General features: G+C 42.3%; 1 protein-coding gene across 2 annotated transcripts in view; it reads left to right on the top strand.

Moving 5' to 3' along the window:
- LOC121165829 (serine/threonine-protein kinase Sgk3) overlaps positions 1 to 23,952 on the top strand; it is a 131,467-nt gene that overhangs the window by 10,300 nt on the left and 97,215 nt on the right. Inside the window, exon 2 of one of the 2 annotated variants that reach the window (XM_040994798.1) lies at positions 22,000 to 22,078. The exons of the other annotated variant lie outside the window; for it this stretch is intronic. The gene's annotated coding sequence lies outside the window, so the exon portion shown is untranslated. The remainder of the gene's footprint in view (positions 1 to 21,999; positions 22,079 to 23,952) is intronic. 2 annotated transcript variants of the gene reach the window in all.

Here is a 23,952-nt window from a genome sequence, read left to right as displayed (position 1 = left end):
TACTACCATGTCCCATGATTATCTATTAAAATGTATTTTATTTCCTGAGCAAGATAGTGCTGTGGTCTAAAGAAGTCCCCCAAAGTTGCAAACTTAATCTTCATTGTAGTTGTGTTGGGAGGTAGGACCCTCTGGGAGGTTAAGTGTTGAGGTTTCTGCTGATGAATGGATAAAAACATTGTGAAAAGATGCCATTGGGTTGCGGGAATTATTTAGCCTAGACATTAAATTACCTGCATCCTATGTTGTAGTATCTGGTTTGATTCCCAGCTCCGACTCCTGATGCCAGCCAGTCTCCTCCTACTGTAGACTGTGGGCGGCAGTGGTAATGACTCAAGTCACCGGGTTCCTGCCACCCACACGGGAGACATGGATTGAGTTCTCAGCTCCCAGCACTGGTCTGGCCCAAGTCTGACCATGTGGGCATTTGTGGAGTGAGTCAGCAGAGCAAGTTCTCTCTAAATATCTGACTCTTCTCTTGGTCTCTCTGCTGTCAAATACAGTTAAAAATGAAATAAAATTAAAAAGGCTATGGGAATGGTGTTGTTCTCCCCTGCTCCTCTGCACAGCATTTGTCCCTTTCTCATTTGTCTTTTCTAGCCCCCACCCCATGAAGATGCAGCGAGAAGCCCTGATCAACTGCTTGGTTTTGCAGTTGGTCTTCAGAGCTAAAATGGTGCTCTCTATAAATCACCTGGTTTCATGCTTTACTTTAACAACAACAACAAAAAATAAACAAGAAAAAATAATTTATATACTGTTAAATTCACCTTATTAAGTCATGGTCCAGTGGTTTAGTCACAGAATTGTGAAGAAACTACCACTATCTAATTTCAAGCCATTTAGTACCCTAAAAAGAAACTCTGAACCCATTTTCAGCTATTGTCATCCCTCCCAAATCCCATTCCCTAAAATGACAAATAAATAATGTTTATATATATGTGTGTGCTTATTCTGGACATGTCATTAAAAAAAATGGGATCAGATAGTATGTGGCATTTCATTTGTTTTTATTCATGAAAAATCTTCTATTGTGTGGATATACCTTATTTTGTATATTCATCTCTCTATAGATGTTCAGGTTATTTCTATTTTTGGTTATTGTGGATGATGTTGCTATGAATATTTATGTGTAATTTTTGTGTGCACACATGGTGTCATCTCTTTTAGAAGTACCCCTGGGAGCAGATTTGCTGAGTTATGGAAATCTGCAAGTCATGCAAAGCTTTAGTTGATCTTTTTGATGAGTCACCAAACTGTTTTCCAGAGTGTCTGCCAAAAAGTACAGTCCTATCATGAAAGTATGAGGATTCTGACTTCTCCACCTGCTCACATCACTTACTGTCGGCATTTTGCTTTCTTCATTTTAGTGGATATGAAGTGGTTTTTCAATGATGTTTTAATTTACATTTCCCTAGTGACTATTGATGTTTAATATCTTCTCATGTGTTTATTAGCAGTTATGTATCTTATCTGGAGAAATATCTACTCAGATCCTTTCCTCAGTTTTTAATTGGGTTATCTTCTTGTTGTGTTTAACTATAAAAAGTTCTTTATATATATATATATTTTAAGATTTATTTATTTTCATTACAAAGTCAGATATACAGAGAGGAGGAGAGACAGAGAAAGAGGAAGATCTTCCATCTGATGATTCACTCCCCAAGTGACTGCAACAGCCAGTGCTGCACCGATCTGAAGCCGGGAACCAGGAACCTCTTCCAGGTCTCCCACATGGGTGGAGGGTCCCAGGGCCTTGCTTTCCTAGGCCACAAGCAGGGAGCTGGATAGGAAGTGGAGCTGCCGGTATTAGAACTGGTGCCCATATGGGATCCCAGGTGTGATCAAGACGAGGCTATTAGCTGCTAGGCCACACCACCAGGCCCAAAGTTATTAATATATTTTAAAGAAGTTCTCATTATCAGCTAAATAATTTGCAAATACTTTCTTCCATTTGTGGGACTTTTTCTTAATAATTTTTAAAAAGATTTATTTATTTTTATCGGAAAGGCAGATTTACAGAGAGAGACAGAAAGAAAGAGCTTCCATCTGCTGGTTCACTCCGCAAGTGGCCACAGTGGTCAGAGATGAGCTGATCCAAAGCCAGGTGCTTCTTCTAGGTCTTCCACACAGGTGCAGGGTCCCACGGCTTTGGCCCATTCTTTACTGCTTTCCCAGGCTATAAGCAGGGAGCTAGATGGGAAGTGGAGCAGCCGCGACACGAATCAGCGTCCATATAGGATTCTGAGTATGTAAGGTGAGGATTTAGCCGCTGAGCCATCATGCCAGGCCTTTGATGACTTTCTTAAAGTAAATTTTTAAATCCTTTCTCACCCAGGTTTGTCAAATCATCTAAGAAATCATTATCTAACCAAAGATTACAGTGATTTGCTTTTATTTTCTTCTTCTAAGTGTTTTATTATTTTCACTTCTACTTTTAGGTGTATAACCTATTTTGAACTAAGTTTTGTTTATGATGTGCAGTTAAGCAAGGGTGCCCCATTTATTTTTCCTGTGGATATCAGGCTGTCAGTTGTTGCCTGTGATTTGCTGCATTGAATTGTCTTTGTATCCATGTTGAAAATCACTGACAGGAAATAAAAGATTTCTATGCTCTAAATTATAGGTCACTGATCTGTTTGTCTAGCTGACTGCTAGTGTCACATTGTCTTAATCACCTTAAAATAGCTTTGTGGTAAGTGTGAAATCAGGAAGTGTGAGTTGTCCAACTTTGTTCTTTTTCAAGATTACTTTGTCTTGGAGCTGTTGTATTTACATATGAATTTTATTAAAGACTTACTTATTTGAAAACAGAGTGACAGAAGATATGGGAGAGACAGAAGGAAAGGGATTTTCTGTCTACTGGTTCATTCCATGAATGTATGCAATAGCTAGAACTGGGCCAGGCTGAAGCGAGGAGCGGGGATCTTGCTATGAATCTGCTGCCGTGGTAGGCAGGACACAAAGGTAACTATCTACACCTCCCTGGTGCATAGGGAGGAAGTTAGGTTGAAAGTGTGGAGTTGCAGAGACTTGAACTAGACCTCATAATGATAGGATGTAAGCATTTCCAGCAGTTGCCTAACCTGTATGAATTGTAGGATAAGCTTGTCAAAGTTGAGCAAAAAGTAACTGAGATTTTAGAACTTTATTTATTGACCAGGTAGAGAGATGGTGGAAGATAGGAGCAGAGATCTTTTATCCCAAATGCTTAAAATAGCTCCATTTGGACAAAGCCAAAGTCAGGAGCCCAGAGTCTAATCTGGGTCTCTCATGCAAGTGGAAGAGTTCTAAATACTTGCTGCCTCCCAGGGCGTGAATAGCAGTAAGCTGCAACCAGAAGCAGAGCCAGGACTCAAACCAAGGTACTCTAGCATGGAATGTGGGCATCTCAACTGGTGCATCCAGTGTCCATCCCTTAACCTGGATTTTCATAGACATTGCTGTGGATCAATTTGCAGAGTATAATTAGGAGTAACATTTGTTCCCAAATATTTTTATTATGGTGCTATTATAAATGGAATTGTTTCCTCACTATATTTTGAATTTTCTCATTGCTGCTAGTGGAAACAAAATTGATTTTGAATATTGATCTTGTATGCTTCAGCCCTACTGAACTCATTTCTTTAGTTGAATAATGTTTGGTATATTCCTGAAGATTTTCTGTATATAAGATCTTACTATCTGCTCATAGAAACAGTTTTTTCTTTGTCAATTTAGATGTATTTTATTTGCTTGTTTTTCTCTTGCCTAATTGCTCTACTACAGCCTCTACTACAATGTTGAATAGAAATGAAGAGAACTAATATGCTTGTCTTGTTCCAATTTCTGGAGAAAGCATTCAGGTGTTTTTTTTTGTTTTGTTTTGTTTTTTTTACTGTCTGATGTTAGCTGTGGGTTTTATTTTCTCTGTTGCTTTTCTCCTTTATTCATTTATTCTCTAGGGATTATTCCTTCTTTCTGTTTTCTTTCAATTTAGCTTGGTACTCTTTTTTGAAAAATAAATTAACATATGTAAGGGAGGGAGCAAGAGCTCCCATCTGCTCACTTATTGCTTCAACAGCCAAGTTTGGATTGGGCCTAAATACAGGAGCTAGGATTCAATCCCGGTCTCTCACAATTGCTTGGCAATTACTGCTGCTTTCCAGGATATGCATTAGCAGGAAGCTGGAATTTAAAGTGGAGCTGGTAGGCTGTAACACCCACCTGCACATGTGAGAGCTGGGATTGGGATTGGGCCAGCCTGGGCTAAGCCACAGCAACTGATACACGTGAGAGAATCTGGGTTGAGGACAAACATGGTAGGGTGTTTGTAGGGGTTGCTCTGACTAGGCCACAGCACACACTGATGTGCATGAGAATGGGTAATGGTAATGGACTGGGTTGCTAGGTTGCAGCACCCTCTGGCATGTGTGACAGCTAGGACTGTCCAGGAACTGCATCCACTCGTTTGTGTGTTGGCTGGTATAGGGGGCGAACTCCACTCAACCCTATGTCAACTGGTACAATCAAGAGCAAGGTCTGAGAATTTCCCAGGTGAAATTTCTTAGGGGGCTTCACAACTCCACCACTGAGCTTGATCCATGACCTTAGGAAAAACCACACAAACATGTAGTCTGACCCAAGGGCTTCACAATTAAACCACTGTGCTTGATCTGTAACCTCAGAGAAAATCACACAAACATGTAGTCTGACACTGGAACGCATGTTGTAGGACTGGGCCACTTTGTTGACCCTTGTACAAGAATGGAAAGCATACTCAGATGAACAAAAAGACAAGACAGCCAAGTCATCTAAGCCAAAAGAAGACTTCTAGTACCTCATCAAGAGATGGAAAAAAGGACAGGATGAACGACATTCCAAGCCAGGCTCTACAATAAGCACTTAGGTCGGTGGACACACTGAGATAGACAAAGGCAGCCTACAGGCTTCAAAATTTCTCACTTCTGGTGTAATGAAGCCAACAGCTTCTCAGAACAATCAAGACCACTCAAATAACACCCTTGGAACATTCTTCCCCACATCGGGGGCCTCAAAGGTGATATCAGATGACTGTCTCTGTCCGCAAGTAGGGACATTGATGTAGTGTGACAGGAAGGAACAGCATTCTCTCCCCTCCTTTTCCCACTGGTGGACACAGGAGAGAAAACTGAAACATCTCTCACTCAACTTCCCCCACATCCTGATTCTCTCCATCTTAATCAGAGGCCCACATGGGTCTGGGACCTCTTTACATTTGTAATAAATATTAAAATTTTAAAAAATTAATTTAACCTAAGAAGAAAGTAGAGCTGTGACTCAAACTCAGGCACTCTGTTACAGATGCAGATGTCCTAAACCAGTGACCCAACTGCTGTGCTAAACACCAGTCCCATGAATGTGAGCACATTTACCTGCTTCTTAACACTAGGCCAAATACCTACCCCCTTTTTTGTTTTTCTTTTATACACTATTTATTTACATGAAATGCGAAAATGAAAAGGAGAGCGATGCAGAGACAGAGATCTTCCATTTGTTGGATCACTTCCCAAATGCTTACAAAAGCCCGGGCTGAACCAGGCCAAAATCAGGAGCCAATAACTCAATCCTATGCGGTGGCAGGGACACAGCTACTGGAGCTGTCACTTTCTGTCTCTAAGGGTGTGCATGAACAGGAAGGTGTGCTTGGGTGTGGAGCCAGAACTTGAACCCAAATACTTTTCACTTCCCATATGGCTGGGCCAGATCAAAGCCAGTAGAAGTCAGGAGCCAGGAGCTTCATTTGGGTCTCTTATATGGGTGGCAGGGGCCCGATCACTTGCTTTCCTCAGGCATGTTAGCAGGGTTCTAGAATGGAAATGGAGCTACACCATGATGCCAAATATTCTATTCTTAGTTCTTCAGGTGTATTTAGTTTTATTTGAAAGGGAGATTTACAGAAAGGAGAGACAGGAAAGAAAGATCTTCCATCTGCAGAATCACTCCCTAAATGGCTGCATTGGGTAGAATTGAGCTGCTCTGAAACCAGGATGCTCCTATGGGTGTCCCATGTGATTGATTACAGGAGCCCAAGGACTTGAGTCATCTTTTGCTGCTTTCCCAGGTCATAAGCAGGGACCTGGATCAGAAGTGGAGTACCCTGGGCCCGGCGCAGTGGCCTAGCAGCTGAAGTCCTCGCCTTGCAAACACTGGGGATCCTATATGGGCACCAGTTTTAATCCTAGCAGCTTCACTCCCCATATGTGACTTTGCAATTAAAATTAACTAAATCCCGGGCCCGGCGCGGTGGCGCAAGTGGTTAAGTCCTCGCCTAGCACGCCCGGGATCCCATATGGGCGCCAGTTCTAATCCCGGCAGCCCCGCTTCCCATCCAGCTCCCTGCCTGTGGCCTGGGAAAGCAGTCGAGGATGGCCCAAAGCTTTGGGACCCTGCACCCGCGTGGGAGACCCGGAAGAGTCTCCTGGCTTCGGATCGGCATAGTATCGGCCCGTTGCGCTCACTTGGGGAGTGAATCATCGGACGGAAGATCTTCCTCTCTGTCTCTCCTCTCTGTATATCCGCCTTTCCAATAAAAAAATAATAAAAATAAATCTTTAAAATTAACTAAATCTTAAAAAAAAAACCCACAAGAAGTAGAGCAGCCTGGATATGAACTCATGCCCATATGGGATGCTGACACTGCAGGTTGAGGATTAGCTTACTAATTCGGCTACTGCTCCAGCGCTTCTAATTTCTTTAGCGATTTCTTCTTTAATCCATTGATTACTTGAAAATGTGTTGCTTTACTTCCACGTATTGTGATTTTACCAGATTTCTTTTAAAAATTATTATCTTTGAAAGATTTAATATTTTACTTAAAAGAATTACAGAAAGAGAGAGATCTTCCATCTGTTGATCGACTCCCTAAATGGCTGCACTGGCCAGAGATGGGCCACTCTGAAGTGTGAGCCAGGAGTTTCTTTTAGGTCTTCTACAGGGTTGTAGAAGCACCAGGCTCTAGCAGCCGGGACATACCTAGCTCCCACATGGGATGCCAGCTGTTGCAGCTGGAGGATTAGCTTGCTACACCCACACACCGGACCCTAAATTACTTTCATATGAAAAGAAATGACTTGTGATGCTTGCATCCCAGCTTCACTGGTTTTAAGTGGAGTCCCAGGTAGATTGGAGTCTCAATTCCTTTCCTGATGCCAACTACCTGCTGAAAATACAACTCTTGGAAGCAGCAAGTGATAGGTTTAGTAGCTTCTCGGCCTTTTGGCTAAGATCAAGTGTAGTACTTAGGTCCTCACGACTCATAAGGGAGATTGGATTGAGTTCTTGAGTTTTTGGCTCCTGGTCCTGGCTTGGCCTGGCCCAACCCCAGCTGTCACAGGCATTTGAGGAGTGGACTAGTAGATGAGCAATCTCTCTCCCAACCCCAAGTCAGTTTCTTTCTGCCTTTCAAATAAGTGAAATAAATAAGAAATGTTTTTAAAACTCTATGACCATAATCTTTAAACCTCCTTTGCCAAGTAAGGCAGCAGTGAGACAGATTCTGGGCACTGTGGTATAGACATATTTGAAGGATCATTATTCTGCCTGCTGCACCCTTCATTACTCTTACATTTTCTGAACTATCACTATGAATATTATTACCTGCCTGAATTTTCTTGTAGTCATTTCCCCTAAAGAATCCTTTGTTTCTACAAATCCAGACAGCTTGGTTCATGTGAGGTGGTTCTTGATTGTGTGGGCAGCCTCTTTTGAGTGATGGTGTCTTGAATTTCCTTGGAGAGTTTGACCATTCTTCCTTCTCATTGTAGATTGGCTATCTCAGGGATGACCCTTGATGTAGGTTTAGGCAACGCAAAGGTCAGCATTGGGGACATGACGTTTGGCAGGCCATTAGACGCATTCCTGGAGTCAGCAGGAGACGCTTAAGTGATTTGGTTCCTGCCACTCATGTGGGAGGACTTGGATTGAGTTCCTAGTTCCTGGGTTCAGTGTGCTGTGGCTCAACTCTGGCTGTTGTGGGCATTTGGGAAGGGAACCAGAGGATGAAAGATCTCTTCTTCTTACCCTACCTCTGTGCCTCCTCTCTCTCTACCTTTCAAATAAATAAAAGATTTTAAAAAGAAAAAAGACATACCCCTGAAATTTTGTTGGAACCACTGAGAAGGAAGCATTTCTCTATCTACTATAGGATGGTAGCTCAAGAGGGGGTAGGAGAAGCGGGCATCTTTCTTTCACTGAGGTGGATAAAAGCCGAGAATGTCTGCCAACACAGACCAAAGCAGACCTTAAAAAAGTAAGCCAGTAGATTCCTGATGACTTAGTTTGAGCTCCAAGATCCAGAATTGCCTTCAGTCTGAAATGTGCCTGGTCTTTTAAATTATGTGAAGTAATAAATTTCCCTTAGCAGAGTTAAGTTGGAGTTAGCCTTGATTTAAACAGCGTGAGTAAAGGGAAATGACAGGGTTTATATGGCCAGATCATATAGTCATATAGCCTGTGTCTTCACTAAGATTTTATTGAATGACCTGATACTCTTGGTGAGGTTTGTTTATGTCAAGGCCTGAAAACTGCTACAACTTAATGAAAGGACATCTTGGTAACAATACATTTTGTTTCAGTGGTAGGCCATTGTGTTTTAATGTTTTAATGGATGATTCTGTGCCACTCCATAAGAGATTTGTCTAGTTGGTTTGCGGGTATAGGCAGGATGTGAGCAGGGCAGGATTCAAACGGTGTTTGTTACCCAAGAAGGCTCAGCAGCCCTGCCCATTTTTCTTCTACCCATTGCAAGGGGTAGTCTGTTCTTAGGTGAGGGACTCTTGAGTATAAAGATAACTTGCATCGAGGATTCCCACCACATTTGAGGAAAATTGACATGGTGAACACAAGGCACCCGACAGAAAAATGTGTAAGAAAACATGAAATGGAAAAAACAGAGGCTTTGAACAAGCATAAATTTATTACATTAACTATAGGGGCAAAAGATGGGAATCTTGGGAATTGTTAAACATTAAGAAGTGTTTTGGGGGTTGGGCATTTAGCATGGTTATTAATGTAGCATAATCCATATCAGAGAGCCTTGATTTAACTCCTGGTCTTGGCTTGTTCCTGCAGCCTCCCAGTATTGCAGACCACGGGAGGCAGAAGTGGTAGCTCCAGTGGTTGGTTTCTTGCCATCTGTGTGAGAGACCTGGATTGAGTTCCTGGCTCCTGAGTTTACCCTTTGCTCTGCCTTAGCCATTGTGAGTACTTGGGGAGTTGACAAACAAATGGGAGTGCTCTCATTCTGTCTCTGCCTCTCCAAAAAAAAAGGATCAATTACTTTCTAATGTGACTTAGCATTTCAACCTCTCTCAGCGGTCTTCTGTCCATCAGGAGACCACCAAGGGGTGAGGCGACAGTGTTCTTCTGCTACAGAAACACTGGAGACAAACTGCTGGTGAAGGATGTCCATTTATTTGAGAGAAGTCACAAACTTTTGCAGGAGAAGGGAGCAGACAGAAGGGTGGTCGCAACAGTACTTCCAGCCAACAATGACATTGTGACTGGTTAACAGATGTGTCTATCTCTCTGGACCCTCCAGTGAGTTAAAGATCAGGAAGCCCAGGAAGTTTTGTCTCAGGGCAAACTAGTTAGCTGCTGAAAAGTGGGAAAAATGTAACATTTGACTTCCCAGAGTTGTTTACAGAGGAAGTCCTAGCACAGCTCCTTAAAGGAGCAAAGAGACATCGCTCTTGTTTCATGCCAGCAAACAGGCCATGTTGGGGCTTCAGCCAAGGACACACTGTGCCATGTGCCATCGGCTTCCCATATGGGCTAGGCAGGTGGAAATCCAGTGGTGATCTCCCACAAACCTCTCTTCTAACCACCAGCATTTAGGCCAGCTGAAGGCCCGTACCTGGACTGGACTTGAGCTGAAAGCTTCCTAAAGAAGAACTGATATGTGCCACAGCTCCCAAAAGGAGAAAATGTCATTATGCAAAGGCCCAAGGAATTGGGCATGATTAGGCCAGAAACTTAACAGTGCAGTCAAGCAGCCTGAACCTGAACCAAGGACCCCCATCCAGGCCACCTCTGTGATTCCCAATGAGGTCTAGTTCTTGGGATCTGGTCATTGCATTGTGAACCATGGGGCAGGATGCACACATGCTGGCAGGATCTAGTGTTTCCACTGGACCTTCTGACAGTGGTATCCAGGTCACACATGTGTTGAGAGATCATACTCCAGGTCTGCATTTCGGTCTTGCACATGGCTCAGAGCCTTACCCCTGGAGTGCCATCCAGAATCCTTTTTCACTCGGGATGATCTTGATAATTCTCAAATCACTTTCCCTTTTAACCTTCCAGAGGAACTTCAAGTATGACATGACTCCTTGCTCAAACTGGAGCATGCTGAGCCCCAGTTCTGTAGAGAAGGATGCAGAACAGCAGAACTGTGATCCGTCTTGGGGGAGCATCCATTTTACTGTCATATTTGAAAGAAGAGGGTCATTCACTATGAACCATCTTTCCCTCCCTCAGAAACATGGAAGAGAAGATGAGCAGGCATGGGGGATAGGTTCCCCAGATAGTGCCCAAGGAGTCCTCTCCTCTCCTGGCAGGCTCCAGCCTTTCTTTAGGTTCGCTTGTGCTTTGTGCAGGTGGCTTTGGAAGGCCAGGATGCTACCAATACCCTGATGACCCTTACAGAGAATCTCCAGGTACTTGGCTCCCCTCTGTCTTCTGGTGAACCAAGGCTTCAGGCACACAACACACCTCATGCCTGGCTCCCACCTGCAGCTGTTTGAGTCCATATCTGGTTATTCCTACATACCATGTTGTCAGGGTCCATGAGCTTCAGAGGTGGGTCTTGTCCTCCACTGACAGTTCAGGGGAATATTGGATATGGTCACTCTAAGCTCTGTTGCAGTGACTTTCACTATAGACTGGGATCTCCCTGCTGCACTAGAGAGCTCAGAACCTGTCCCTCCTGTTCATGTGCAATTGTGTTGGCTTTGAGCCTCTCTCTATCCTCCCTCCTCTTCCACTACAGCCTCTGGGCACAATCATCCTATTCTCTACTTCTATGAGGTCAGCCTTTCTGGAATCCACACAGCAGTGAGATCAGACAACATTTGTCTTTCTGTGGTGATCCACATACCAGTCAACTCAATTAGCCATTAGTAAGGTGCACACAGTGACCCAAACATCACACAGGATCCAGTCAATGCATGCAGTTAGGATTTTGACCCCTGAATATTTTCATAATGCTCAGGAAAATGGAAATTATAGGGCAACTCAGCTTACAGTCCTGTCCTCATGACTTACCCCAAGTTAGACTGCAGGAGGGCCGCTTTTCTGCAACAGATGCCAGGGCCGGTTGCTGGGACTGGTGGGATGTAACATGCCCACAGGAAGGTCCTGACAAGCCTCCTACAGACCCCTTCCCTGTCCTGGTTCTCTCACAACGCAGTGGTTAGGTCAACGCCTTCCCAGACTCAGCTGCTGGGACAGCTTCTGTCTCCCTGTGGTCACCAGCACTAAGACTGCTGGGGATGGAACTGAAGCCCCGGGGGGCTGGTTCAGGGGCTGGGCTGAGATGAGGGCTCCTCTCCTCCTACAGCTGGCTAGGTAGGGGAGAGTTAAGCATGGAGGCTACATCAGAGGACATTGGCTCTGGCTCCTGGTGGCTCTGAGGTGGCAGGGGTTGAGGGCTGGGAAGGACTGGCTCATTCTAGACCTTACTCCAGTTGAAGTGTAACAGGTGAACTCCGCTGAAGAGCAAGGCTGTGACACATGGCTGCAGCCAGAGATGCCCGCTTCTTGCTATGAGGCTGCTGGGGCTTTCAGGGCTGGCTGTATGGACTTGGGGCTGTGGTAGTGAGTACCTGATTGTGTCACTACTCCAGTGCTTGGCAGCAAGCTGAGACCTGCTAGGTATTCTGAGCTTCTGGGCCCTGGAGGAAACCCAACAGTTGCACAAGTGTGACTTTATTCTTTTCGGCTTCTTGGAAGGGGCTAAACCACCAGTAGATCTTCATAAGTGCTTCTGTGGCTCTCACTTAGGCATCCATAGTCAGCAGCCATCCCAGAGTTCCTTCAGGACTGGACTGATAGGATGTGCCTTCATAGAAACCATGCAAGAAAGCCTGGCGTGATAGCCTAGTGGCTAAAATCCTCGTCTTGTATGTGCCCACATCCCATATGGGTGCCAGTTTGTATCTTGGTTGCTCCATTTCCCTGCTGGAAGCCTGGGAAAGCAACAGAGGATGGCCTCCAACTTTGGGACCCTGCACCCACGTGGGAGACCCGAAACAGGCTCTTAGCTTTGGCAGCTCATCTCTGGCCACTGGAAGGTCTTTCTCTCATCTCTCCTTATCTCTGTAATTCTGACTTTCCAATAAAAATAAATAAATAAATCTCTGAAAAAAAAAGAAAACAAAAAGACCATTCAAGACACAGCTCCTCCAGATTCCTCCCATGGAAGGGCAAGAACACTACTGTAACAGACAGGGTCTTCCCTAAACAGTAAAAGTCAGCCTTGGAGCCATCATAGCCCATTTGCAAAAATGTTTCTGAGGTTTAATACTCCAGGATCCTATATAACTTTTCACTAGTTTTCCCTCAGTCAATCAGTAGCTGAGGCCAAAATCGACTAACTTGTCATTCATACAGAACTCCAATAGCAAGTTTCTCAATTCACACGTAGTCCTTGGCCAACAAGCTCTGGCTGAACAGGGAGTTGGCCGTGTCCTCCTGCAGGCTGCCCTGAACATCAGGTAGCTCCAGGGTTGACTGCTGCTCGCAAGCTCCATCACCAAGAGTGTGTGGTTCCCCATGTGTCTCACCTGCAGGAGCGGGATGATGTCCTTGTGAAGAAAGGCTCTTGAGAATGGCTGCTTCCTCTCTTCACCTGCATGAGCTTGCTGTGGTGTTGCAGGAGCAGTTTCTTAGCCACATGCTTCCCAGTTCCACCTGGTGGGTGAGCATCACGATGCCAAAGCTACCCCTCCTGAGCAGTTATCCTGCTTCCTGATGACTGCCAGGTTTATGGTGAAAACAGGTGAACAAGAGAAAAGCATATACATTTATTTAATGTAAATTGTCCATGTCATGGGAATTTTTATAAGTAAATCAGGACCCAAAGAAATGTTTTAAGCAGTTGTGGAGAAGCATGGTTGAATGAAGGGAGTGTTAACTAATGGTGATAAAGCTGGGGGACATGTGTGGCGTCCAACTGTCCAGTTTCTTCTGTGTCCTCAAGATGGAAGGATAAGGATGTTCCTTTCTTCTGGGTATCTGTGATGTTAGGGTCTCATGACCTGCTACTGAGGGAGGCCAAAACAATCCTAGGTTTTATGTTTGTTTGTTTTAATTTTTTTTTAAAAAAGATTTATTTGATTTTTTTATTGGAAAGGCAGATCAGATTTATGGAGAAGAGATAGAAAGATCTTCCATCCACTGGTTCACTCCCTAAGTGCCTACAAAGGCCAGAGCTGAGCCAGTCCGAAGCCAGGAGCCAGGAGCTTCTTGCAGGTCTCCTAACTGGGTGCAGGGTACCAAGGCTTGAGCTATCCTCCTCTGCTTTTCCAGGCCATAAGCAGGGACCTGGATGGATGTTCCAGGACATGAACTGGCACCCATACAGGATCTTGGAGTTTGCAAGGTGAGGATTTAAGCCGTTGAGCCTTTGCTCTAGGCCCATCCTGGTTAATTTATAACTACCATTTAATCCAGTGCTTTGCAAACTGCTAGCTAAGATCCATTATGGGGTTACAGAATCACTGTAGGGGGGTTTCAGTCAGTATATGAGAAAGGGAGGGAGAGAGAGGAAGAGAGAGAGAAGAAAAAAGAACTGACCAGAATAGGATGAAAGGAAAATGATATTTTGTGAAACTTCATGATATGAAATCTATTTCTTGTTGGTTATGGCCACAAGTTTGAAAATCATAGACTTTGTCCTTGTTGCTTCTTGACTTTTTGGGACAGCTAAAGAAGACTGACTTTCTTGTGTCTTTGCAGTGTGCATTATCTTTCAAAGCTAAACACACACACACACACACACACAGAGAGAGAGCAATACAGGCTTATTCTTGTTCATCCTATCCGTTTTCTCATTAAGTTTGACTTTGAAAAGCAGAACCAAGAGAAGTCATCCATGCGAATGCAGGAACTTGTCTGCTCATTAGTGCGCGGCGAATCTGTCCAAGTGTGGCCTGAGCGGCATTCCGGAGGCTTGCCCTGGCTTCCGGAGTGCATCATCCCTTTGTGCCTGGATGAGGAAACAAGCCAGCAACTGAACGCCTGGCTGGTGAAGAGTGTCTTTCAGTCTAGATTTCCTATCGTAAACTGTCAAAGAGATGTTTTTGGGATCATGAGGTTTTCATATTTGTCCATAAGGGATGCAGAACTCATGTTATTTAAGTGGAGAAATTTGGAAATTTTGGAATTTGGAAAATTTTCTGAAGTTATGTAGGATGCATTTACAATCTGTCTTTGTTTTGCATTGATATATTTACCCATGAGAACCTAGCAGATTGTATTAATTATGTAGACTAAGTTGAATAGGAGACATTTCTGAGCTAAACACACATGACATAGATTAAACATGGAAACTTAACTGTCCTCTCTTTTGCTGTTTCCTTGATTACACCAGCTCACCTTCTCTGTTCCCAGTTGGAGCTGGAGCATCAGCTGCAGGGCAGCAAGCACACTTAATTAGGGTCTGCAGCAACTCAGCCTGAGGGAGCGAATGAGACAGGGGAGTCTGCTTCAATGTGTCTGAAGCCAAATTGGTTTGCTTATCTATTGTTTCTGTGTATCACAAAAGAGACCAGTTTAAATAGTCCTTGATCCTACATAAGTATCATTTTATATTATATTATATATTTGTATGCATGTGTGAACATATATATGTAGTGTTGTGAGTTTTTATGTCCTTTGTGGTGTTTTATCTAGTGCATTCTTATCTAGGTGCTCAATTATCCACTTTTAATTTTACTATAAATGAGTTATTTCCTTTTTTAATTTTAAAGACTTATTTATTTATTGAAAGACACAATTAGAGGGTGAGAGAATCTTCCATCTTCTCGCTCATTACCTAACTATTGGTTGCAATGATTGGTGGCTAGGCTGTGCCAGACTGAAGTTAGGAGCTTGGGACTCCATCTAGTCTCTCAAAGGGCTGGTAGAGACATAATGACTTTGGCCATCTTCTGTTACTTCCCCAGGTACATTGGCAGGGAGCTGGGTCTGGCAGTTGAGAATCCAGGACTCCACTGGCACTATGAGATGGCATGAGGTGCTGCAGGTGGCAGCTTAACCCACTGGGTGGGAGCTTAACCCACAGTGCTGACTGCTGGGCTATTTCATCTTAAATGAAAAGGAAATGGAACCAGATATAGATAACCATATAATTCAAATCTATTTTTATTTGAAGAAGTGATACTTTGGTTGTTTGGAGCCAAGAAACATGAATCTTCAGTAGAAAAGCAACACCCAATCTTGTTTTTACTACTATCAGTGTTTCTCAAGAAAAGATTCTGTTTGCAATTCACATTATTCCTTGGAATATTCTACTTAGACTGATATGGGGAAGACCCTCAGTTGTGAGCTCAGACTTTTCCTATTGATCAGTTTGATGGCAGGTCCTGAAGTGACTGAGAGCCTTTGGTAGGCAGAAGAATTGTTGGTTTATAGAATGATGTCTGGAATGTGCCCATAGACTTGGCTTGCGGGGGTACCGAGCTGAACCCTGAACCAATCTTCCAATGAGTCCTGCCCAAGTACAAGAGTGAGATGTTACTCTTTCCTATGCTATTACCTTACAGGTATAGAGGAACATCTACCCAAAAAGATTTTTTTCTGTGCATTCTGGGATAATAAAACATGAGTCAGAGGGAGCAAGTCTTGTACAGACAGATGCCACTCTTGGAGAATGAGTAACGTATTGGCAGGGTCAGGAAGATTGTGGCATCTGCTAGTGGCTTTCTGCTCAATCAAGTTATCTGTATCACTCTCCCCTTCATCCTTAAAGGTAGAACCCACTTCCTACTATGCTAAGTGAGCACACCAGATATTTCCCAGTCTCTTTGCAGCGAGAGGAGGGCATGTGACACTGTCCTAACTACGAAGAATTATACAAAGTCTGCTATAATCTTCCAGAAAATATTTTCCTCCCTGCCTTGAAGAATATGTGTCAGGCTAGTTCTTCTTGCCTCATTTGTTACAGGAATTTGCAATTGCATCTTTGTCTCATGGGTAATGAACAACCATGACACAGACAAGGTAGGCTGGTTGGGTGGGGGAAGAGTTGACCAAAGCATAAGTAGACTTTATTGAGAAACTGAGACTTCTGCTTACCAGGCGGGGTACCAAGAGAGGATTCTGTCAAACCTTCAGTATTAGGAACTTAGGTAGGGAGTGCATGTCAGTCGATCAATTCTTCTCCATAGTTTCAATTGCCAGGAGTATGCTTTGTCTTTTCTATTTTTCTGGGGTAAGAATCATGGTTACTTTCCAGTTATCATGTGTTACCATGCCAAGCACTTGAGATATGTGACCACTGAGGACATGCTGCTTTATGATGTACTCTGGTTTGATATCAGTGCCAGCTTCTTCTAGTTAGTTACCTGTGGCTATGGAACCCACTGTGTTCCCTGCCTATCTTTTCATTTTCTTGGGGGTAATGTCTTTTGTCTAATCTACAGATAGCAGGTTTTATGCAAACACCTGGCCCATCATTCTCATAGGGACCTTTCTTAATTGCTTGATAATTCTCCTACCATCACCTTGGCTGTGGGTGCAGTTACATGAGGATGTAGTATGTTAGAGCTGTGGCAACTATCTTGCTACCCATGAGGTGACAAGCCCAAGAACACCCTTAACTTCTCTGAGGTCACAAGATAGAACTTGGGTCATGAGCAACAGTAAGTTGCCAAATTGACCTTAAGTTTTTGCCTAAGATAATGAGTGTTTCTGTTGTCAAGGTGTCTTTTGGACATGTCAGTTGCTGCTTAAAGTGTTGTAGCGGGAAGTCAGTGGGCAGGATATCTGGGGGACTGCTTGTCTCTGAACCTGTTTGGTGTTCTCTAAGGTTGCTGCCTTAGATCCTGAACTGAAAGCTCCTTATGGTAAAGGTTCCCTTATCTAGGACTACACTGACCTCTTTCGACTCCTTTTGTTCCTGTTGCTCTCCTAGTTTCTAGCCCAGAAGCCTGGCAATTTTTCTTCCCTTGTCTGAAGATATAAAAATGTGGCTCACACGCATCATAATTTATCTGTGCTCTGAATTTCCTCAGGACCCAGGCTGTTGAAACTAAAAACAGACTTCTCTTTTTTCTCCTTCTGTTGCAACATTTTTTGATTTACAAGAAACTAGATGCCTGAACTAGGGAAATGCCAATAGGATGTGTATGTGTCAGATTGAAGGGATGGGTTGGAGGAAGGGGGGTGTTGCTGGTGGTGGAGAGGATGAGGCAGGCATTAAAAAACCCAGAAGGACAACAGGATCAGTGCAAGATTTTTAGCCCTTACATCCATTTTATAAATTCTGCCCTTTATAGACATGCTTGACATAAGAATTCACAGTATTAATATTTACAGAAGGATGTGAATAAGCATTATGAATAACATTTTCAAACTTTTGAACTTTCCCTTTTAATGCTCCATCAAAAAAACAAATCCAAGAAATAGTTTTCATTTGCTTGATTTGTTTATGGAATGTTTTCTGAGCCTGTTGTCATTATATGCAACAGGGAGGAATCCCTTACCTTATGGAGAAATAGCAAGAGTAAAGCAGGGGATATAAGAAGGCAGTAAGTGCAACAGAGAAAAGTGCCAGGAGACTCTGTGTATAAATAGGATGTCAGAGTGCCTTGAAAAGTGAGGGATCTGAGCCCAGGAGATGAAGCCTGCAGAGACAGCTGGAGTGGGGCAGCCAGGCAGAGGGAGCAGTAAGTGCAGACTCTGAGGCAGGAAAACCAGCAAGAACAAAAAACAAAAAAAGAGAAAGCGAGAGAGAGAGAGAGAGAGAGAAAGAGAGAGAGAGAAACGCGATCATTCATATGTTGGCTTCGTCCCCAAATAGTTGCAATGGCCAGAGTTGGCACAGGCCCAAGCCTGTGACCTGGAGCTTCTTCTGGGTGCAGGGACCTGAGCACTTAGGCCATCTTCTGCTGCTTTTCCAGGCACATTATCAGGGAGCTAGATTGGAAGTGGAGCAGCTATCACCTTTATAGCTTAACCTGTTGTGCCACAAGCCTAGCCCTCTGAATCTCTTTGTACCTGGGAGGGAGGTTTCTGAGAGTGTAATATGTTGGTGGAGCACATCTGCTTCACAAGTGTATTAATTGCAGTGATTCAATTATCTCTTCAGTTCAGTGGCATGCTATTAGCAACACTGAATTCAAAGGAATACATGTGATTGTTTTAGTATTTTTCAATCTTATACACTGATTTAGGGAAGAGGTAATAGATTTGAAAGTGCTTTGCATAATGAGGGATGCAAAGTAAACACTTTATGAATGTTAGCTGGGACCAATGTGTCTGCCATGGTCTATACTATTGTGACTTTGGTGAGGGCATTTCAAAGACCTGTGTTTTAGTATTAGATCAGCTTCTAACTTAAGCAACCCTTAGCAAGTGAGGCTTTCTTTGATTATAAATTACTCAAAATAGCTTTCACTTCTAAAATTTTATTAAATGTGTATTGGAGAAAATAAGTTTAAATAAAGATTATTCTTTCAATGGAGATGGAAGTTTTTGTTGTTGTTCTCAACTTTTACAATTTTAACGAGGGTACACTGCATGAATAAGATTCTTGATTGCATTATCTAAAACCAAGCAGTGATTTATCTGGAAACAAAGAGTTTCTTTGCAGTGTCATTTAGCTTGGCATTGCCATGAATTCAAGAATTATTCTACATGAATCAGAGAACAATAAAGCAGTTGTACTTAAGTTTAGAGTTCCACACAGCCATTCACAAGAATGAATTGAGGTGAACAACTACTTCTAACTTAATTTGCAAAAGTTCTGAAATGTACTGGTGGAATTTGCTGCAGGAATTACAGTAAAGAAAAGTTTGGAAATACAGCAAAAAATTAGGCCTGGTTGTTGGGGGAAATAGCACTGGTTTTTATTGTACTTGTCATGTGATTTCTGGTTAAAAAATTAATGTTAATGTAAATTTTATGAGCATTTTTACCATTTTGAAGTGATGTACAGTGTACAGTTGCAGAATGGATCAGCCTAATTCGTCACTTCTATTTTGAAAGAAAGACAGTGCTTGACTTCAAATAATGGTATTATTTAAAAATTATTAAAATTGTGAGAGCCAAAATAAAGATTTACACCTGTATTATACTTTATGTATTTTTGTATATGTTCTTATACTTTATATATTTGTTTGACATCTCCTGTGGAAACAAGCAGACAAGTTATCCAAGTGTGGGGTGGGTTTTTAAAGAAAATATTCTACTTTATTATTATAATTATTTTATCATAATTTTGTATGTACTGCTTATGTATATAGTTCAAGGTTTTTTTCAATAAATTTGTTATATTTAAGCAGTCTACTTATTTTTATGTTTATTCCCATCTGCTTGAAAGGCAGATGGGGCCAGTGTTGTAATGCAGCAGGTGAAGCCATGCCTGCATCCCATATGAACTCCAGTTCAAACCCCAAATGCTACCTGCTAATGTGCCTGGGAAAGCAGTGGAAGATGGCGTAAGTGCTTACACTGCTGCCACCCACATGAGAGACCTGGATGGAGCTCCTGGCTTCCGACCTTGAGCTGACCCAGCCCTGGTCATTTATGGCCAAACTGGGGAATGAACCAGTGGATGAAAAAATTAATCTCTCTCTCTCTCTGCCTTCTCCTATCTCCTTCCCTCTTCTGTAACTCTTTCAAATAAATTAATCTCTTTTTAATTTTTTATTTTATGATACAATTTCATAGGCTCTGAGGTTTCACTTACCCCTACCCAAATTCCCTCTCTCTTCACTGATTTCCCCCATATTTTAACAATAGTATAGGCCTTCATAAGCAGTCATAAGCCCATCATTCTGCTATCTAAGTGTATCCTGACATTGTGGTTATGGACAATGGCAGACATTCCAGTCTCCTGTTGTTGAGATATATTCAACAGTTTTATTGGCAGTCCATGTTTGGTTTGGAAGTAGGGATGCATATTGCAATGAATCTTCTTGAGTGATAGTCTCTATTACACAGTTACGATACATTCCCTTAAATGAAAAGCCATAAAACAAAATCAACAACAGGAATAAAGTTTAAAAATTTGCAATGCCATGAAGTTAAATAATTCTCTACTGAATGGCCAATGCATTGGTAAAGAAATGAAAAAGAAAACAAAAAGCCTACCTGGAGAAAATGATGCTACTATATGACCTGTGAGTCATTGAGGAACTTAGTAAGAGAAAATAAACTGTTTTGTAAAAGTGAAAATAAAACCAAAAATATCAAAAAGCATGAGTTGCAGCATAAACAGTATTGAAAGGGCTATTGGTCTTATAATGAAGGTTGCCTTATATTGGCGAGAACATACAATATTTGTCTTTTGGGGATTGATTTATTTCACTGAACATAATGGTCTCTAGTTGGGACATTTGGTTGGTAGAATTTCATTCTTTTTAATAAATGGCTGGGTAGTATTCCATGGAGTAGATATGCCACAGTTTCTTTATCCACTCCTCTTTTGATAGACGTCTGGATTGTTTCCATGTCCTTGCTATTGTAGATTGTGCCGCTGTGAATATAGGATTACAGATCCCTTTCTCATATCCTTTGGCTATATTCCCAGCAGTGAAATAACTGGCTCATACTGCAGGTTTATTTTCAGTTCTCTTAGTACTCTCCATACTGACTTTCATAGTGGTTGTACTAGCCTATACTCACACCAACAGTGAGGGAGGGTATGTTTCTCCCCACATCCACGGCAGCAGGTGTTGTTAGCAGAGTTCTGAATATAGACCAACCTCACTGGAGTTAGGTAGAACCTCAATGTAGTTTTCATTTGTATTTTCCTGACAGCTAGGGAGCCTGAGCATTTTTTTCAAATGTCTATTAGCCATTTGAATTTGTTTTTTTGAAAAATGTTTGTTCATTTCCTTTACCCATTTCTTCACAGGGTTGTTTTACTGTCACTGAATTTCTGAAACTTAAAAAAAAATGGTGGGGACGAGAAGAGATTCCATCTACTGGTTCACTGTCCTAAACACTCCCAACAGCTAGGGCTGGGCAATGACAAAACTGAAAGCCTGAACTCCATCAAGCTCTCCCATGGGTGGGGGGTGGGGTCGGTACGCAAGTACTTGAGCCATTACCTGTTACCTCCATGGGCATGCATTAGCAGGAAGTTGGATAGAAAGCAGAGTGCAGCTGGGACTTGAGTCAGCACTTGATAGGGAATGTAGGCATCCTAAGCTTTGGCCTAACCCACTGCCATAATGTGGCATAACCCACAATGTCCACCCTCATCATTTAGTTTTTAAACGAGGAAAAGTGAGAAACAAGTTGTGAAACAATAGCTTATGTAATAGATAGTTTTTATGAGTCATTATGATTGTTGTGTAAGTATGTACAGAAGCAGAAAAAAATCCATCCGAATTATGGCTCTTTTAAAATGATAAGTTTCCCATGTGCTTGATAAAAGTGATAGTTGTCCCTAACTTCCCATGAAAACACTGCTTGTAGAACCCTCCACAAATATAATTTATGAATACTGAAGTTCCCACAGTATTTGTGTATGACCCATACACATCCTTCCATGTACTGAAAATTATCTCTAGATTGCTTGTCATAGTTAATACAATATAAATATTACGGAAACTGTTAGTATGCTATATTATTTAGAGAGCAATGCTAAGAAAATAAATCTGTGTATATTTTGCACAGATACTCTAACTACATAATACAGGGATGAGAAGGAATGAGTGTCCCAAAACCGAAACACTGCCCTTCTGCTTGAGTTTCTGCTGAGTACTTCAGTCCTAACACACATCATATTGGAATTATCTCTTCCAGATGGCTTTATACTCTTGCAACCCAAGGAATTTTTGAGCTCCCTGAGACATGTTCAATGAACTTCTGCTCATCATCAGAGGTAGGAGTCATAGCTGTCATAATTGTTTATTGGAACAGGCATTTGCCTAGAGGTTGGGATACCTGTGTCTCATACTGGAATGTCTGGGTTTGATCCTCACCTCCAGATCCTGTTCCAGCTTCCTGCTAAAGCAGATCCCGAGAGGCAATGGTGATGGCTCAAGTAATTGGGTTCCTGTCACTCACAGGGATGTCTTGGACTGAATTCTAGACTTTCTTCTTATCCTAGCCCCAGCTGTCGTGATTATTTGGGGAGTGAACCAGCAAATGAGACTTCTCTTTCCTTTCCATTCCCTCTTCTCCTCCCCTTCTCAAATAAGTAAAACAATTTAAAAATTATTTATTGATACAGAAACACTAATAAAGTAAGAAAAGAATAACCAGAGTGTGGTTTGATGCTATGAAAATGATATAACTTGTTATTTCACGCAGATTCTTCTCCACTTGTGATTAAAATAGCTTTTACTGTACCAGGAAACAAATGCACCCATGTGCCGTAGCTCTCAAAAATTCTTCCTTACATTTTAGGATATAATTCACACAGTTTTGTTATAGTATAGCACAACTCATAGAATATAGTGCACCTTGAGCAGTCGTTGCTCAGTTAGTGAATATTAAATTCTGTCCATGCAAACTCAGCATCTGTATTTTATTGCTTCTATCTGTATGGTCATCTGCTCACATCTTAAAGAACAGGCCAAAAAAGGAAGGAAAATATTTCCCCCATTTGTATCTTGCATACCAGAAGAGACTAATCTTCTTAAAGTTGTATTTTAATTACATACCTACCTTTCTTAACCCACAATAGCTCTTTATTAGTTCAAGTCCAGACTCCTCACCTTCAAATCCTTACTTATTCATCCTAGTTTCAGGCAGTCCTATAAAATTAGATTGCCTGATTAGGTCAGTTTACTTCCTAGGCAGAAAGGAGAATTGGCTTGGTTGTTCCTGTAGGAAGCATGTTTGTTTTTTTAAAATCTGGGCTCTTGTATCAGAATATAGAGTTTAACACGATATATTAGAGCACTGAACAGTAGCTCTGTATTCACCAGATATTTAGTGAGTGCTCAGTAGGGGATAGACATTATAACATTATAAGTGTTTTGGTTTATAAGCAAATAATAAAAATCAAGGGCAAAGTTAGCAGTTTAATCTTGCAGGCAAAACATTGTATCTCCTATTGGTGTACTTAGGTTTGAATCCTGACTCCACTTTTTTTTTTTTTTTTTTTACAGATATAATGTTTTTATTTGAAAGGCAGATTTATAGAGAAGGAGAGACAGGGAGAGAAAACTTCCATCCACTGGTTCACTCCCCAAATGGCAGCAATGGCCAGAGTTAAGGTGATCCTAAGCCAGGAGCTGGGAGCCTCCTCTTGGTGTCCATATGGGTTACAGGTGACCAGGTACTTGAGCCATGTTTTGCTGCTTTCCCAGGCCATGAGCAGGGAGGTGGGTTGGCAATGAAGCATCCCTACACTGGTATCTGCATTGGATACTGATGCTGCAGGCAGAGGGTTTGCTTGATATGCTACCTCACCTCCCCACCCTTTACTTTTCCCTTCCGCCCCATGTTCCACTGTTAATTCCAGATAATGTACCTCTTGGGAGACAGTTGTTAATGGTTGAAATGCTTTGGGTTCCTGCTACCCATGCTGGAGACTTGAATTCCCAGCCTCCATTGCAGCCCTGGCTCAGCCATTGCTGTTGTAGACATTTGGAACTTGTTCTCTCTTTGCTGTCTCTGTTGCTTTGGCTCTGGAAAGAAGGATGAAGGGAGAAAGAAAGGAAGGGAGAGAAAGAGGTAGGAAGGGGGAAAAGAAAGGAAAGAAACCATGTGGCTTCTGTTGGCATGGGGGATGTGATTTAATTGTAA

The sequence above is a fragment of the Ochotona curzoniae genome, unplaced genomic scaffold, assembly GCF_017591425.1.
Source record: "Ochotona curzoniae isolate NIBS_2020 unplaced genomic scaffold, NIBS_Ocur_1.0 contig_1071, whole genome shotgun sequence".
Classification (NCBI taxonomy): domain Eukaryota; kingdom Metazoa; phylum Chordata; class Mammalia; order Lagomorpha; family Ochotonidae; genus Ochotona; species Ochotona curzoniae.
This window is presented reverse-complemented; position numbering and strand designations above follow the sequence as displayed.